This window comes from Myotis davidii, unplaced genomic scaffold (genome assembly GCF_000327345.1).
Source record: "Myotis davidii unplaced genomic scaffold, ASM32734v1 scaffold1395, whole genome shotgun sequence".
Taxonomy (NCBI): Eukaryota; Metazoa; Chordata; class Mammalia; order Chiroptera; family Vespertilionidae; genus Myotis; species Myotis davidii.
The window spans coordinates 137867-151261 of record NW_006288604.1 but is presented as its reverse complement, the minus strand read 5'-3'; the positions used below and the strand labels follow the sequence as shown (position 1 = coordinate 151261).

At 55.4% G+C, this 13395-nt stretch overlaps 1 long non-coding RNA gene across 2 annotated transcripts in view; it reads left to right on the top strand.

Annotated features, from left to right (window-relative positions):
- The first annotated feature begins 5610 nt into the window (after window positions 1–5610).
- LOC102774085 overlaps window positions 5611–13395 on the top strand; it is a 13638-nt gene continuing 5853 nt past the window's right edge. Inside the window, exons 1-5 of one of the 2 annotated variants that reach the window (XR_001513301.1) lie at window positions 5611–8014; window positions 9449–9784; window positions 9952–10136; window positions 12154–12567; window positions 12821–12901. This is a non-coding gene — a long non-coding RNA (uncharacterized LOC102774085). Of the gene's footprint in view, window positions 8015–9448; window positions 9785–9951; window positions 10137–12153; window positions 12568–12820; window positions 12902–13395 lie in introns of those variants that run through there. The other variant, XR_435492.2, reaches the window with a different exon arrangement.

The window sequence follows — 13395 nt, the reverse complement described above, 5'->3', positions numbered from 1 at the left end:
GGGATGCAGAGGCTGAAGCCCAGAGTGTATCCCAGTTTGGAACGAAAGGGAACGGCGTCGGGAATGGAACCCAGTGGCACGTGGCTGGAGCCGTGGCCTGGGCTCCGTGGTTGTCGTTCAGTCCACACTGAAGTGGGCTCGTTGGTGAGTAGACGAAGGAACCACTGGACACACGGACACTGGACACCTCGTCACTTGTCCTGTGAGTCTCCCAGCTGCCCTTCCGGTGGTCGCTGCCGTCAGATGACGGATCGTCACGCGAGGTCCCCACCACGAGGGGGCACAGGTCTGCCCGGAGCTTCCTCCATCGGCCACCACAGGGTCAGCATCTCGGGAAGCGAGAGTTTCTCCCGTGTAACCTGCACTGAAAACGCTAAGCATGTCCGGATTTCTCCCATCCTCGCGAACGTGTGAGACAAACATGCATCTTCACACTGAATAAACCAGAGAGAGACAGACCAAGGAAAACGGTATCTGAGCTCCAAGATTTTAGGACAACGAACTGGAGAGAGTCCGTAGATTTATCTATAAGTAATTTGGCCCAATAAAATGTGTTTGGTCTAAGGCAGGGGTGGGCAAACTTTTTGACTCGAGGGCCACAATGGGTTCTTAAACTGGACCGGAGGGCTGGAACAAAAGCATGGGTGGAGTATTTGTGTGAACTAATATAAATTCAAAGTAAACGTCATTACATAAAAGGGTACGGTCTTTTTTTTTTTTTTTTTTAGTTTTTTTCATTTCAAATGGGCCGGATCTGGCCCGTGGGCCGTAGTTTGCCCACGGCTGGTCTAAGGCCTCTCGCTGAATGAAATCCCAGCCCAAACAACTCCTGTTCAGCTAACCTCATCTCTCAAAACTGTACTTTTGGACAACAGAACCGCCTGAAACGAGAGATTCCACAGTAAATGGATCCTCCCATGTGAAAAACACACCGTTTGCTTTGGTAGGGTTTCGTAATTAAGTCACATCTCAAAACACATTGAGCAGAACAGATGTCTGTGAGCATATACCAATTAATCTCAGAATCAGCTTATATCAGCTCGTCTAATACAAACAGGCGCCTCATCTTTCTTTGGCAGCGCTGCTTCCCAAACGCGGCCGCCCTGTGCACCCCCTGGACACCCACCTATGAGGGTCCCACGCGGGCGGCCGCTGAGACGGGACAGGGACCCGGCAGCAAGCACCTCAGCCTCTTAGAAGAAACACTTTGTTCCCGTTGCTCCAAAGCTCGTACGGAAGCAAACGTCTCCGTCAGCGCCCACTCTCCCGAGAACTGGCCGTCTCGTGAGGCCGCTACTCCAGAGCCAGGGCGCGGCCAGCCTGAGGGACACGGGGCAGGAGACACAGGACCCAGTGTGACTCCCAGCTGTGCAGGCCCGGGGTCCCGGCGCCACCCGGACAGCTGGGCCCTAAGGAGCCGCGAGAGCCGGCACGTCTCTGGACAAAGGGAAGCCCAGCTTCAGGCAGCGTTTCCCGTGAGCGCCGTGCTCCTGCCTCCTCGATGACCCGAGGCTTCCTCCACGAACACGTCCCTGCTTCTGTGAGTGTCACTGTCCCTCCCCCCGAAGCACCTCCTCCTCCTGCCTCACCCCTCACCGGGTTTCCTCCTGAATGTCCCCGGTGTGACCCCTGTCTGCACACCCGCCCTCCACGCTGCCACCGCCTCTGGCCTGCCCTTCGTGCATGGCCACAGCTCCCAGTGTCTGCACAGCTCAGCAAAATGACCTTTAGACACAGACTTGACGGCCGTACCTCAGCCTCACCCCACGCAGCCCCCCCCACCTCACCCCCGCCGACCCCTGGGTTCTCTCCACGCGGCCGGAACCCCAAGGGTGGTGACCTGGACGGGCTGCTCTGCTCTGGGCATGCCGGTCCTTAAATTCTAGAATCTTTTCTTTGTTTTATTCCTTCATTGTTGTGTGAGTTTGTTTGCAGTATTTACTATTATTTTGGCTTAAAACAGCGCAAATTCATTTTCCTGCAGTATACGCATTTTTTTCACATGACGCCTTTGTTGCTTTTTCTCTGTTTTCTAACTTGAATTCTGTTCGTCAAGCATGGTTGCCTCTGAGAGGAGCCTGTCTGGTCAGGCTGAGCCGGAGCCCAGGTGTGGACGGCGACCAGGTGTGGACCTTGATCCTGGAGGGGCCGGGGCTGTGCGGGGCGGGCAGGTAGAGAGGGAAGTGAGGAGTGAGATCCAGGGCAGGGGCCAGGCTGGGCTGGGCTTGGAGCTCCCGGGCCTCCCTTGGAGGGCCAGCCTGGGGTTTACACAACGTCCTCATCCTCTCAGGCACCTGACATGCCGGGCAGAGGACAGGCCTGGAGAAAGCCTTGCTGGCGAGCTGTGTCTCTCTGTCAATGAGTAACCTCACGTCCTATTTGTGGCCTGTCTCATGGCTAATTAAGATGGGAATCTCATCGATCAGGGCTCAAAATGATGTTTGCTACGATGTCTCATGCATCGATGGAGCTAATAAATGTCAGCCATTTCTATCACAACCAGGTCGGAGGCTGGGCTCCTCCATGGGTGAGAGTGCTCAGGCCCCGTACCCCGCTCGCTGTGTGGCCTGTGGGCCAGGCAACTGCTTCCTCAGGTCAGGGGTCAGATCCAGTCGGTCTGGGGCACAGTCACCCCCGAGCCATGGGCACTTCAAGGTTAAAAAAATAGCCGGGCCGGCGTGGCTCAGTGGTTGAGCGTTGACCTATGACCCGGGAGGTCATGGTTTGATTCTGGTTGGGGCACACGCCCAGGTTTTGGCTTGATCCCCAGTGTGGGGTGTGTAGGAGGCAGCCGATCCATGACTCTCTCTCATCACTGATGCTTCTATCGCCCTCTCCCTCTCCCGTCCTCTCTGAGATCAATAAAAACATATTTTAAAAAATATAGCTCCACAACATGAAAAGAAACTGCAAAAGCAAAGTTAAGGACAAATCTGTGATTAATGGCGTTCCCATGGTAACCACGTGTGTGCTGCAGATCAGGGGGAGCTGAGCACTGGGCCCAGGAGGGGTCCCAGGACTGACCCTCCACGGCGGGCAAGGCCACCTGCAGCGTCTTCTCTCATCCCCACCGGCTCAGAGACCAGTGAGCCTCCACGTCAGGTCTCAGGTGCCGTTGCCAATGTCCTCCCAGCTCCGAGTTGAAGGTCTGCCCTGACATCTCCCATCTGATGTCCGTGAACACATCTCCGTCTGCTTGGTCTGATCCCAGATATTCTCGTCGATTTAGGCTTGAAAGGGAGCCGTTTCCAAACCCGGACGGGAGGCAGAGGTTGCCTGACGTGGTAGGAAGGACATGTTAGCAGCTCAGTCACCATGGAAGTTTATTTCTTCTCTCCCTTAAGGGTGGAAACGTGAAATCATAAGATAGCATACTAATGTAGGCAAATTGGGAATTGATTTGCCAAATCCCCTCACAATTAAGAAATTTGGAGATTGTAAGATGTTGGCTTCTGAGATCAATACCTGCCCCTTTAATACACATCTGTATTCACTTTCACTGACATTAAAAGGTGTTGTTTTCTGGAAAGTGTCCAACGAAAGGCATCATTTTAGAGGCTGGACATGCTTCCCAGCAGGGCAGGGCTGCATCCTGGAGAAGGAATCGCACGTTCCAGTTCTTAACTCTGGAAGCTCCTGCCCTAGGCTCCCGCAGGACAAAATCGGGCAGCTCGGACCACATCTCCCGGCCCGGCCCCGGCGGCTGCGGTAGCCAGTCTATTCGCTTTACATGCCTGTCTGTGAACGAGAATCAGCAGGCTTCGATGTCTGAATACGGAGGTTATAAATGTTACCACCCCAGAAGTTTAAGAGCAAAAAACCTTCATCCTGTCACGTGTCTCCACCTGGGCAAGTCTCAGTGACGTCTGGTCTTTGTTTGTCTGAGTTTGGGCGTTCGTGGCCGCAGCATAGGGCGCGGGAATTCCACGGCGCGACCTACCACTGGCCCCTGGTGGAGTGAAGGTTGTTGCCGCTCCCACTCCCATCGTTAGGTCAGTTTTCTCTTTACTGCATCAAATAGTTGGTGGGAGGACCGTCTAGCACCGGTTCCTTCCAAATGGCATATTTTCTACAGCTTGCTGTTTTCCTATGTATATAGTGGGGGAAATACAGGAGGCAAGTACAGGGGGCGGGGAAGCTGAAGTGTCTGACATCACATTGCACTACTACTTTATGTCTGGTGTGATGCTAAAAACATGTTTTAGAATGATTGCTAACATTTGTCAGAAAGGCCTCCTTTTTATCGTGGTAAATGTAACATACAGTTTACGGTGTAACCACGGGGCGCACAGCTCACTGGCGTGAAGTGCTTCGTGTTGGGCAGACACGGCCGCGGCCACCCCAGACCTCACACAGCCCCTCACACGACGCGCTGTCTGTGTAAACCCTGACCGCTTCCTTCCCGCCGGTTTCTGTTCTACCTGCAGCCCCGTTCCCCGTTCTGTCTCCGTGGGTTCGACGACCTTGTACCAGTGGAACCACCGTGGGTGTCCTTTTGTGTCCCGACTGCCTCACTTGGCCGTCCCTGGGAACCCCCATCTGGTCGCAGGTGTCAGGATGTCCTCCCTCAGAAACGCAGAGAATGCCCAGCACCCCTTCACTCACAGGTGTTCCTTCCGCCTCATTCACCTGGACTCGCTCCTGCCCGTCGGGCTCTTTCCTGTGGCTGGGAGCTCCCCAGGCCGGACGCTTCCTCTCACCTGGGGACGCTGGGCCCTGAGCAGGACTCTCGGGAGCCGCTGGTGACCCCGGCCTCACAGGTGCGCTGCCTGCAGCCCCTCCAGCCCCTGGTGTGGAACTCCATGTCCCCAGCAGTCGGTTGCTGTTGTTCACACTTTGCATCAGACGGAAACGAGAATGTGGGTTCGTTTCAGAGGAGGGAGACGTGAGGGGTCCAGGAGACGCATCTCTCACACACCGGGACAGGAAGTGGCTCGGTGAGGAGGGGCCCACCCTGGGGGGACAGTGGCGCTGAGCATGTCCAGGGCGGGGTGCTCCTGAGACTCACCCACCCAATGGTCATGATTCTAATTATATGGTTCTTACAACTTCTTGGGAATATTGTCGTTTGACTATGACGTTGGCAATGCCCCCAGCGAACAGTCGTGAACAAGCCTCCTGCTCCGTGGGGACCATGTGGGCTCAGAGCCTTTCAAGTGCAGTGTTTGGACTTTGGAGCAAGGGCAGCGTTATTCTTGGAACAACTGAAGCTCCATTAGATGGGCCTGAGCACGTGTGGGCAGGGATACTTGTGCACGGAAAACCGAATGCTCTTCGGGCTCATTGCGGCTTTGTAGTCACATCAAGGCCCCGACGTCAGAGAGCTGTTTGGGGAAATGAAAGGCTGTGATCAAAGGCAGAGAGCCTGTCGCCGCATCGCACGCACTGATCGGCATCTGGGACTGGATGGCTCTTTTTTCTTTAATCCTCCCCCGAGAACATGTTTTTATTGATTTTTGTTTTAGAGAGATTTTTTTTTTTTTTTTAGGGGGAGAGAGAGACACCGAGAGAAATGTCAATGAGAGAGAAACACTGATCAGTTGCCTCCCGTACACACCCAACTGGGGATCAAACCCGAAACCTAGGTTTCTATGTCACACGCGTGGACGCGTCTGTGATTGTGTGATGGGCACGGCCAGTGTCCTGGCTGCACCATCGGGACGAGCCTGTCTGCAGAGGCTCCCTGGTTGCCGGTCCAGGCCCACACTCAGCATTCACACTCTGTGACCGTAACGTCACTCGACACAAGACCCTCGATGAACCATGTGTCTGTCTTTAAAGACCTCAGTGTCTCCGGAGTCTGCCTGGCTCTTTATTTGGTTCTTACATAAAACAGCACTAAATCTCCCAAGGCACGGACACTTCGAGCTTCTCGCACTGCCTGCTTCCTGAAGCCACACCGTGCACACTCAGCACCTGTGGGCACACCAGGCCCAGCACACCCCTGCCTGCTGTCTCGGTCTTGCTCCCAGTTCCGTGGGGGACGGCCCCAGGGCTTCCTGCAAAAGGGAAATCAGCAGGCAGATCTCTTGCCAGATCATGTCTGATAACACCCGTGTCCCACCCTCAGTGTGACGGACGGCTTGCATGGAGCTGGGGCTCCACGGTGGGCGTCGTTCCTCCTCGGAACACGGGCTCCGTGAGCAGGCGCTGAGCCGCGTGCATGTGCGAAGTGCTGGTTTGTGGGGCCAGCTGAGAGCCCCAGATTGTGTCTCCAAAGCAATTATATTTCTAAACATGTTCAAAGTTATTTTTAACCATTTATAGTCCTTCCTGGTTTTCACTGCTCAGAGACTATTTAAACCCGTTCTTTCTTTATTAGATCCAGAAATGCAGATAAGGACACTTGCTGCAAATTGTGAATGAAAGGGAGCGGGCATTCACCAAAAGACTACCCTCCAGCTCTGCTAGGTACGCTCACCTGTTTCCATGTCGGTGCAGGTGAGGGGTTGCCTGTGCCTGAGACAACGTGGACCCACAACACCAGGTGAGACAGGCGGTGGGTGGGCTGGCACCCGCCTGAAAGAGAAAGGGCCACCAGCTCAGGAGAGGAGCCCGTGGGCCACACATGGGGGCGGGGGGAGCGGGGGTAGAATGTCCCTGGTGCTAACGATCAAAACCCACAGAAATGTCTGCCCGGAGGCTGCTCTGGCAGAGAATGAAATGTCGCAGGAAAGAACTGGGCCCGTTCCAAACACTGTTGGTCATGAACCCGCAAATACTCTAACTGCCACGAGCTGGTGCAGATTCGCACAGACGCACCATCATCCACAGGAACCACTGATGAGAGGGATTCACCCTCCAGCTCAGTCAGCATCCAGCGGAACCAGGACATGAACCCTGACTCACCCCGACCGGTGGAGGGCACTAGGCTATCACCAGATGTTATCAGTACTTGCAGGCTTGCCCATACCTTACGGACTAAGGTAAGGAACAAAAAGTTTTCACACACAAATAATACATGTTTTTAACACTTCATGCATAAATGAGAGGAGAAATTTCCATTGAATAACATTTTGGAGCCCCCCAATCATTTTTTAGCATAAAATTCAGGGTTCCTAAGAAACAACCCAACTGCTGGTGGCTAAACTATATTTGTCCTCATGCCTCAGAGTCTCAGAGCACAATGTTTTATTTATGGGAACGCTATATAAAACTCGGAAAATGGAACAAAAACAAACAGATATGGTTTGCTTTTCCAGTCATGAGAGTTCAAAACTCACCCCTCCATGTGCTCACGGAACCTTGGAAAACAAAACCAGGGCAGTCGCGGGAGGCAGGTGGCACAGGCCATCACATGCCCCTTCTGAGCCATCACACTGTTTTCTGGTGCCGGCCGCGGTTAGAAAGAGCTCCAGGTTCCGCGGGGAGTGTTCTGAGGGGGTGGGAATAGGGTTCCTAGGCCCCAAGTCTCTAAACCATGAAACTTGGAACATCTGGAAACGCTGAGCTGTGCTGAAGACCGACGTGGAGAGGTCGAGGAGCCGGTGCAAAGTCTCTGCCAACCGGTTTGGCTCTCGGAAGCTATCTCTCCATCGATCTACTCGTGGGAGCCGCTGGACAAACCCCGGACTCCAGGACTTGGGCCAGAGCGCGCGTTTCCTCCAGGGACTGTGCTCAGGCTTCCAGGAGACCTGGAAAGCGGGACCTGCTCACGAGGCCAAAGGGGTCGCGGCTTCCCCCAGCCCGAGCAGTTACTCCCGCGAGGGTCCTGGCTGGGAGCGAAGGGCCACCTGCGAATCTCTTGGCGAGGATGGAACCAGGGCCAGCCAGCCACACATGACACAGGGGAACAAACCTGAGCATCAAGCACAAGTGTCTCCCGTGTGAGCATCCTCCTCCTCCGCCGCCTTTAAGATTTAGGGAGTCACGGCTGACCTAGCAGACACATGTGGGCTGTGGGAAAGGCAAGAACACTTTATCCTCCACACGGACCTCCCCACGCTTCTGAAATAAGTTGGCTTTTTCCTACGAGAACTGCATTCCCAGTTCAAGACCAGCAACAGCACACGACGTAAGTACAAACACGCCTCGTTTTATTGTCCTTGGCTTTGCTGCGCTTCACAGATGTTGTGTTTTTTGCAAACTGTAGGCAAGGCCCTCAACCAGCAGAAGGATTAGGGCCTGATTTACTGTGAGACCTGCCTCACTGCGGTGTCCGGAGCCAAGCCCGCCCTCGGCACCTCCACGTCCAGCTGGGCAAGAGCTGAGCCATGAGGATGAGGAAGCGCTCTGGACGCCAGGCTCGGTCCATCCTCCCCCACAAACACTCCACAAGGCCCGGCCTCAAAGCGATTAGATGAGAGGTTCAGGTTTCCTTATAGCTCTAACGCTGTCTTTCCCGATCCCGTAGCGGGGCCTCACTGGGGCTTGAGGCAGCCTCGGGGGCCGCGGGGCCTGGCCGGGGCCCACAGCCGCAGGCAGATCGATCCCATTTTAATCCAACGACTCAGGGCAGCGTCCCAACCGAAACAGCCGGAGACACCACATGGCCACTGGGCGGTCAGCGCAGAAATTGCCTCGCACGTTCTCCCAGGAAACATGGAGGGCCGTCTGCTAAAAGGAATCTGAGAATTCCGACCGAAATTCATCAGAATCGACTTCTGAAGCTCCCTCGCTAGGAGCTGGGAAAAGCCCCCTGCCCCCAGGCTGGGAGGACACGTCAGAGGCCCCACGAGGTCCCCACACAGAGCCCTGGGGGGCCCCAGTCTGCGGAATGTGGGTGACAGCGTGTGGGCTCAGGGAACACATGCCACAGCGACAGTCACGTCTTCCCGGGGCCATAATCCCCCGATAGGCCCGAGCACTGCCCTCCAAGGAGACCCTGTCACAGCGGCTTCCTCCTTCTGTCCGCTTCCTGGGACCCTCAGCCCCGGAGGCTGCACGCCGCGCCCTCCCTCTCGATCCCCTGGGTCAGCGGTCGGCAAACTCATTAGTCAACAAGCAAAATATCAACAGGACAACGATTGAAATTTCTTTTGAGAGCCAAATTTTTTAAACTCAAACTATAGAGGTAGGTACATTGTTATTAACTTAATTAAGGTGCTCCTAAGGCTTAGGAAGAGCCACACTCAAGGGGCCAAAGTTTGCTGACCACGGCCCTGGGTCTCGGGATTGACACCCCCCCACCCCGCCCGGCCCCCATAAGGACTGCACAGCCTTCCAGAGGGTGTTGATCACTCTCAGCTCACGTAGCTGTGTCCCCCTCCTCCCCAAGTGCTGGTCACATGTCCCCCTCCCCCCAAAGTGCTGGTCCCCTCCCGTGGCTGCTTCCTGTGCACAAATGACCGTGTGACAAAACCCTTCCCCCTGAAAGGGGCGGTTGTCGCACCAACCTCATCATTTCAGATCCAATGAGATTCTATTTTAAACTCTAAAAACTAATATAATTTGGATGCTTAACGTATTTTTAAATGTTTCTCATGACTGTTATTGGCCTGGGAAACAGCCCCGGGTTCGGCTGGAAAGACCCGTCAGGAACGACCCAGCTCAGCAGGGCAGTGGAGACGTTGCCCCCTCACACGCGTGGAAACCAGGATTACAGAGGACACGTGACTTGTGAGCAAGGCTCGGACTTTGGACACGGCGTCTGGTCACCCACAAGCCAGGCCTCCGGGGCACAGGAGGGGACACAGCTCCCGCTGTAAACGGCGCGAGTTACCTGAATAAACGCTCATGAAACTTCTTTCACCGTCACTGTTTACATGTTGTATCTACATGGAAGACTGCCCTGTGGAAGTTGACATTATACAGCCCATGACCTTGCCTAGGGCCTCAGCCACAGGTAGGTCCCAGGTATGCAGAGGGTCCTGGGCTCTGGAAGCTGTGCCCCGGGGGGTGCACACACCAGACAGGTGCCCCGTGGGAACAGGCTGGGGATCAGAGGGTCCACAGAGGCTCCGAGCTCAGTCTGCCCTGCAGCACAGGCCCGTCTGTGTGTGACCTCCACAGAGTGAGGGACCGTCTGGAATTTGCATCAGGAGACTGCGGAGACCAGCACCTGGAAGGACATTTGGGGGCCAGTCCCGCAGTGTGTGCGGTCCGGCCTGACCCCGACCAGAGGTCAGGCTCCAATGAGGCCACAGGTGTGATAGCCATCGAGACCAGATCTCACCTCATCAGCTTCTCCCTAAAAAGTTAAGTTTGTTGCATCCTGCTGGGACCGCAGGGGTAGAAAGAGAGAACGCTGCAGACTGACATTTCCAGCGGCTCCCACACCAGATTCACTTTTGAGAAAGATGTGTCCCAAAATAGTCCCCAGTGATCAGCGCCCACCTGTTAGAACCAAACCTCACACGGCTGGCAGGACCCGGGGCCAGGGTGGCTCCCGACGACTGCCAAGCACAGTCCCAGGGAGACCTGCCCCGAAAAGGCAGCAACGAGCAGCCGGCGGGCAGCGGGCACGCGGGTCTCTCGCTCAGGGAAGTCCAGGGCTGTCTGCTTAGCTGGGGCCAGGTACGCAGCCCCAGGACCCCCCAGGCTGAGCAGAGACACCGGAAATTAAAACAATCGCTTTCTTCTCTGCTTCCTTCTCTTATATAATTGCAAAGCGGAAAAGTGAAAGTTCACAGAAAAAAAGTTAGGATTCCTGTTATGCAAAGGCCTGTACATTCCTTTTTCTTTCTTTTAAACAATTTAATCAAACTTTTAAAATGCTCATGGTATGGAATTCAAAAGGCACAAAGCAGTGTGATAACAAGCACCCCTCACCCCACGCCCACACCATCCACGGGCCCCGCCCACATCCACAGGGACTAGGCTGTGTCTTTCGCTTTCTTTAAGTCCAACAACAGCATCATGCGTGCTGTGCCCCAACCTACACAATGTGAACTGGCGTGTCCCACCTACGTTTGACCAAGACATTTAATCGTTTTCGTTCTCAGAGGTCTCCTCCTCAGGCTCCTGGACAGGACGGAGCTGGGACCTTGCCTGTCTTTGATTAAAGCTCGGCCCCTTGCTCCGTGCCCTTGGAGAGCAACCTCTTCGTGTGTTTGAGGTGCCAAGCCCAGCCTGAAGCAGAACCCCACATGCTCGTCACCCCCGTAGGGAGCACGTGCTGTGTGATTGCAGGTGTCCGGAGCCGAGGGAGCGGGGCGCCTGCAGTGCGGTCACGCCCAGCGGCTGTCAGGGCGGCTGGCCTTGCTCTGGCCCCGAGTGGCTGTTTACATCGGGTGCTTTCCCTGTCACTTGCTAAGCCACCGCAGGAAGATGAGGAATTCGAGTGCGGTGGTGCCTGAGTAATTTGGCCGGACGCCAGGCCAGTGGCCAGTGGTCTGCAGGCAGAGCTGGTCTGGAATTCTGCCTTTATTTGGGAACCAGGGAAGGAAGGAAGTGAGCACAGAAGGCCCATGGAAGCTGAGAAGGTCCTTCGTGATGAAAAACTCAAACGCGTTTTTCAGTGGAATTGGGCTGGCGCAGGGCGTCCTGCCTCGCTGAGTCCAGGGGTCCTGAGTCCCACGGGGTCCTGGTCCGGCGGACACGCGCGCAGACGTCCCGTGTGCTGAGAGGAGGCTCGGGGGCCGGGCTCGTCTGACCAGCGTTCCCTAAACATGGGCATATAAGGGAGCCAGACGCTGCGCCGCCCCCACCGGCTCCCCCTCGACGGCGGTTTACACTGGCCCCGTCACGGGAGTAAACAGGTCCTCACGCCGTCCTGTCACTGGTGCTCCGTGTTTAAAAGGGGGGACGCTTTCATCTGAGAATCAGTGTTTTACTTCTGCTCCTTTAAACAGGCTCTGTTTTTGGCCAAGAGCAGACTTGCAGGCATCTGGTGGTTGTTCCATTCAGAAATCAATGCAAAAATTAGGATTTTTCTCCTCAAATCATCATTATTACAGCCATGACTTATGCATAAGCGTCGGCCCATGGACCGAAGGGTCTCGGGTTCAATTCCAGGTCAAGGGCATGTACCTGATTCGGGCGCGTGCAGGAGACAACCAATCGCCGTGTCTCTCACATCAAAGTTTCTCTCTCCTCCTCCCTCCTTCCACTCTCTCTGGAAATCAGTGGAAAACATATCCCCGGGTGAGGATTAAAAATAAATAAATGAACTGGAAGGTTTACCTTTTGTTTTTTAAGCCGATAAATGGCCACAGGAGGCCCAGGTCCTGGGTGAGAAGCAGGATGACAGAACCTTTGCCCCACTCGGTTCAGGTGGCGACTGTGATGCTGCTGCTCCGACTCCCACGTCCACACGCAGCTTCAGCTCCCACTCGACACGGAGGCACGGCCGCCACGTGAGGCGCCATGGAGGGCGGGCAGCGTGGGCACCTGGGCAGGAGCCCCGAACAGAACACAGAGCTCCCTCCCTCCCTCCCTCCCTCCCTCTCACCACACCATCCGGTAGGTGGGGGCGGCCCAGGGCCAGGAGGGGGTCTGCACTCACAGACCAGCCCCCACACCCAGCCGCCTGCGGGCTGACGGCAGCTCTGATCTCTATTCCATCTCAGTCAAGGTGTCAGTTAGCCCGAAGCCTCCATCTCCTGGCTGTGTGGGTGGGCAGCTCTGACTCTACAACAGAAAGCAATTCCGTTGAAAAGTGAAAAATGCCTCGTACTTGGGTGAACGGTGAGTCACCACACTACCCCTGGGCACATGAATGGCCCCAGATCTCCTCATCTCTCCTTCTCATTTCACATCTGAGGGCACAGAGGCCAACGGGGCCAGTCCCTCACCTGGGCAGCGGGGAGCAAGGGCCTCTGGGTGTGGCGACCGGCCGCTCCCTCGCCGCCGGGCCCCCCTGCAGGACGCTGACCTGGCCCGGCTCACAGGGCTGCTTCCCTGTTCACTGCTCAGGAATTAACTTTTCTTTCCGTTTCAGCCAGATGGACCGAGACGGTGGGCTGGGAACATCCGGGATTTTCTCAGCCGGCCTTGGTTCCATTTCCCACGAAGCCCTCAGACCGGGTGGGAGGGAGACGCCACTGCCGGCACCGGCCACCCGCTCGCAGCCAGGGTCGGAACTCTGCAGGGACCATCAGGAGCATGGGCCCAGCTTCGATGTCTCGCATTTATTCAGCATTGGTGAGCCCTCTGTCCGGTCCCAGGACAAACATAAAAACGGGGGCATATAGCGTCCTTGTGCTGGACGTCTCAATCGAGGGGACACTCCCGGGAATATCAGCTGCTGTGTTGGCTCATTGGGCCCTTTTAAATAGTCGAGCCGGATAACAGTGATGACTTGACTGAAGAAGCTCTTTATGTCAGGATGTAAATGTCACCTGTGCACGTGGTTTGTTTGATTTGAAAAGAACTAGAAGCTTTTACCTTCCAATTCCCCGCCTTCAGAACGCGTCCCGGCTTTGATTCAGTCAGTCACAAACCTTTATGCGTGTCCACCACGTCTCCAATATCCAGCTAAACGTGGGTCCTTTAAGGAAAACGGAGCGTATGTTC